Below are 5,184 nucleotides of genomic sequence, written 5' to 3'. Positions count from 1 at the left end.
TGTGTCATTTGTGGGCACGTATGCTTGGGTCCAGTAAGACGGCCCATTGATCATCCTATGGACATTGCAGATTATAAGGTGCATGAGATGCATGATGCACTAGATGTTATTACACAAACTGGACGATACCCTAGGGAGTCCTCACATGCTAGAGGTGAGGAGGCACCGTCATCATACATTGATGATGTAGTGGTAAGATTTGTATTTTCACAATTCATGTTATATTTTAATTAAATATTTATAAATTAGATAATATTAAGTACTAATTTTTATTCACATGGTATATTTAACAGTTGATGACCGAGGATGAGTTGAGATAGATTTAGGAGGGCACCTTGTCAGCCATTTCATTTAGCCTTGATAGCTTGACGGTACATATATTATGGCACCTAGTCGTTTGTATTTTATTGTACATACATGCTCATCATTTATATTGGTATTAATTAGATTATGTAGTAACTTGCATGTATATCTTATTTTACTCTTGTAGGGCACAAGCAACATGAGTGCGGAGCAGTGGGATTTAGGATCTGGTAGTGCAGTTGGAGACAAGGGAAAGGTAATTGAATGCAAATATGATTGACTGAATAGTTTAAATAACTTATAGTGATTATACATGTCTAGACATAGACTGATAGTTTCATATACTTGTTGTGTATATATACAGAGAATCCTTGGCTTCACATCCTTGATGACTATACCCAGTATACCTGAAGAAGAAGAAGAGATGCCTCGAGTAGATGTGTGTTTATTTTATTTTTTGATTAGTAGATATAATTTGTTATTATCAGTGACAATTATATGCTAACTTGTATCAATTTCATGTTTCTGAACATATGTAGGTTGTTTATGAAAATATTCAAAACATACCTCCTCTACTGAAGACATACATCAAGAGTCCTGCAAAGCTGAATAGAAAACGTGGAGATGAGGTAAACATGAATAATTCAATTATAGTTCATTTTTATGTTAACTTTTCGAATGTGAATTATATAATATAAATAATATTAATCGTGGTTTGTTTTTCTTCAGCAGGATCCTTTAGAGCCAAGCAGTGCGGCGAAGAGGATCTATTTTGATGATCCATCGGCAGCTTAGGATGTTATAGATAGTTTTGGGATGCTTACATGTCTAGTTGGCATGTATATTTTGTATATGGACATACATTCACATATTTAGACATACATTTTGTTTCAGTTGGCATTTATGCCATATTTGTGTATGGACATACATTTGTAATCATTTGACATTTTTATATATACAGAAGTTGATATTCGATCATATAAATTGTTGCTCATTTGTGCGTGGTGTTATCATGGAAATCTTTAATCTTCATTCCAATAATTAACAATGGTTAATAATGGCTATTTAATGAACAATACAATTCATTTCATTTCATTTCATCATAAGTGTTGTTTTTATAATGAACAATATAATTCATTTAATGAACAATACAATACAATTCATTTAATGAACAATACAATACAATTCATTCAATGAACAATACATTTCATGAACAATACAATTCATTTAATGAACTATACAATACAATTCATTTAATGAACAATAATTGATACAATTCATTATTACCCTATGCATGGTCCTATTTTGCCCCCCACCTCGGTCGAACATTCAGAGTTTTATTAGGGCAACAATTTTTCAGTTGGTGAAAAAATCGTCAGTCTCACTCAATGGAATGTTGTCGCATGGCCGATTTCTCATTCTGCTCATCGCGATGATGAACCGTTGGCTCCAACATGTCCAGTTAGGCATTATTACCCTATGCATGCTCCTATTTCCCCCCCCCCACTCGAACGAACGCTCGGGGTCATACTCTACCAGTGTCGTCCCTTGAGCGCCCTAAGTGCTCAAAATTGTCAAACTTTGATGGGCCCTAACTCAGAATTCATGGCACTTGCGAACATTCCATTTAAACCTATGGGGCCACGAGAGGGGTCCCTACAAAAGCCTATCTCGGTTTTTCAAGTTGCCCTACAATTTTATTAGGGCAGCAATTTTTCGGTTGGTGAAAAAATCGTCAATCTCACTCAATGGAATGTTGTCGCGTGGTCAATTTCTCGTTCTGCTCATCGCGATGAAGAACCGTCAGCTCTAACATGCCCAGTTAGGCATTATTACCCTACGCATTCTCCTATTTTTCCCCCCACTCGATCGAACGCTCGAGGTCAAACCCTACCGGCGTCGTCCCTTGAGCGCCCTAAGTGCTCAAAATTGTCAAACTTTGACGAGCCCTAACTCAGAATCTGTGGCACCTGCGAATGATCTATTTGAACCTACGAGGCCATGAAAGGGGTCCCTATGAAAGCCTATCTCAGTTTTTCAAGTTTCCCTATGGTTTTATTAGGGCAGCAATTTTTCGGTTGGCAAAAAATCGTCAGTCTCACTTAATGGAATGTTGTCGCATGGCCGATTTCTCTTTCTGCTTGTCACGATGACAAACCATCAGCTCTGACATGTCCAGTTAGACATTATTACCCTACGCATGCTCCTATTTTTCCCCACCACTCGATCGAATGCTTGGGGTCATACCCTACCGGTGTCATCCCTTGAGCGCCCTAAGTGCTCAAAATTGTCAAACTTTGACGGGCCCTAACTTAGAATTCGTGGCACTTACAAATGATCCGTTTGAACCTACGGGGCCATGAGAGGGGTCCCTACAAAAGCCTATCTCGGTTTTTCAAGTTTCCCTACAGTTTTATTAGGGCAGTAATTTTTTAGTTGGTGAAAAAATCATCAGTCTCACTCAATGGAATGTTGTCGCGTGGCCGATTTCTCGTTCTGGTCGTCGCGATGATGAACCGTTAGCTCTGAAATTTCTAGTTAGGCATTATTACCCTACGCATGCTCCTATTTTTCTCCCCCACTCGATCGAACACTTGGGGTCATACCCTACCAGTGTTGTCCCTTGAGCACCCTAAGTGCTCAAAATTGTCAAACTTTGACGAGCCCTAACTCGGAATCTGTAGCACTTGTGAATGTTCCATTTAAACCTATGAGGCCATGAGAGGGGTCCCCACGAAAGCCTATCTTGGTTTTTCAAGTTGCCCTACGGTTTTATTAGGGCAGCAATTTTTCGGTTGACGAAAAAATCATCAGTCTCACTCAATGGAATGTTGTCGCGTGGCCGATTTCTCGTTCTGCTCGTCGTGATGATGAACCGTCAGCTCTGACATGTCCAGTTAGGAATTATTACCCTACGCATGCTCCTATTTTTCCCCCCCACTAGATCGAATGCTTAGGGTCATACCCTACCGGCGTCATCCCTTGAGTGCCCTAAGTGCTCAAAATTGTCAAACTTTGACGGGCCCTAACTCGGAATTCGTGGCACCTGCGAATGATCCATTTGAACCTACGGGGCCACGAGAGGGGTCCCTATGAAAGCCTATCTCGGTTTTTCAATTTGCCCTACAGTTTTATTAGGGCAGCAATTTATTTAGTTGGCGAAAAAATTGTCAATCTCACTCAATGGAATGTTGTCGTGTGGCTGATTTCTCCTTCTGCTCGTCATGATGACGAACCGTTGGCTCTGACATGTCCAATTAGGCATTATTACCCTACGCATGCTCCTATTTTGCCCCCCCACTCGATCAAACACTCGGGGTCATACCCTACGCATGTGACATCCATGAAGGGATATGAAAGGATATTTTGTAAACAATCAAAAACCTTTAATGATAATCAAGTTGAAGCCTTGAGATTTATGCAATATGGTTCAAGTCCAAAACTATACCCTAAAGCCACACACTCTTCCCTCTCCCAGCATACAGTAATGAGTCACAAGTTTGTTGGCATTTTTTATGTTTATGTTGTGATTGTCATTGATGGACACATACTTGTATTGAGATCCCCTTTATATGTATGAGCTCATGCTCAACCAGTATTTGTTGCAACCGATATATTGCATACTAGTCTCTAGACTAGTGATTTTGCAGAATGTGTTTCTCGGTTTGAAGCGGCATGTTGACCCCAAGCAGTTCGCAGATCACAAGCGGTACGAGGGAGAAAAGTGGCACAACACATTCTTACCAGTCTTCATTTGTGACAAACCGGCAACCGGTATTTTGTATGAACCGGTAATACTCTGTGATGAGTTACCAACCAGCATTTTGTGATGAGTTACCAATCCACCGATTGTTTGACAGTGCCAACACATTGACGGTGATTCTTGTGTCCTATTACTAAGTATGTCTAGATTCATTGAACCTAGGAAATTGTAATGTAATCCTATTGGATCGACATGAAATCGGATTCCTTTAAAAGGACATCATGTCTAGGGTTTTCAAGTTGTTGCTGAAAAGGGTTAATTTTGAGCTAGGTTTTGAGGTGGAAGTTAAGAACGATCTTATTGGAGAAGATCAAGTTGTAACTGTGAGAGAGAGAAGACTGAAGTAATGCTGGAATGCATTAGCTGTGAGCAATACTAGATCTAACCAAGCAGTTTGTGCTATTAAATAGATCAAACACTTGTTGATTACTCACATCTTTGACAAGTCTGTAGCCCTTAACTGGGTAGGCCTCAAAGCCTTTGTAAAATCCTCTAACAAGGTGGTTCACACATGTGAATCTAAAATCCTCTAACAAGGTAGTCTTTAATTGGACTTATGTCCTAACAGAGATTGAGATTCCTAACAGGATCTGTTCTGGTGAAGAACATTGTAAGACCTTAACCGGTCTGACCTTAACCAGTTTGGTTTCTATTCTGCAGATAGTGACTTGTGAGTTCCATCTCACCATGGTTTTTCCTAGTTGGGTTTCCACATCAAATATCCTGTGTTATAGTTGTATTGCTTTTGTGGGTGAATGTTTTATTCGCATTTTGGTTTGCATGTGTGGTAACTGGTTTGACTGTCAGACTGCTTTACCAGTTTATCTTCAGACTATGTAAGTGTTTTAGTGCAGTAGTTTTAGGCATACTAATTCACCCCCCCTCTTAGTATTCATCAATTGGTATCAGAGCCTACCTTTCTATAAGTTTAACCACTTGGAAAGAGATATGGGGGAATACACCTTGAGGGAACTTACTCAACGGCTCACTAAGTTTGAGCAAGCCTATGATGATCTTATGGTCAAATTCAAGGCATCTCAAGCAAAAAGAAGAGAACATGCAGAGAGGCTGATGGAACTATCTGAAAGTAGTTCTAAAGATGAAGCTAACATGGAAGC

This window comes from Cryptomeria japonica, chromosome 6 (assembly GCF_030272615.1).
Source record: "Cryptomeria japonica chromosome 6, Sugi_1.0, whole genome shotgun sequence".
Classification (NCBI taxonomy): domain Eukaryota; kingdom Viridiplantae; phylum Streptophyta; class Pinopsida; order Cupressales; family Cupressaceae; genus Cryptomeria; species Cryptomeria japonica.
The sequence above is the reverse complement of the archived record's forward strand: the minus strand, read 5'-3'. Positions refer to the sequence as shown.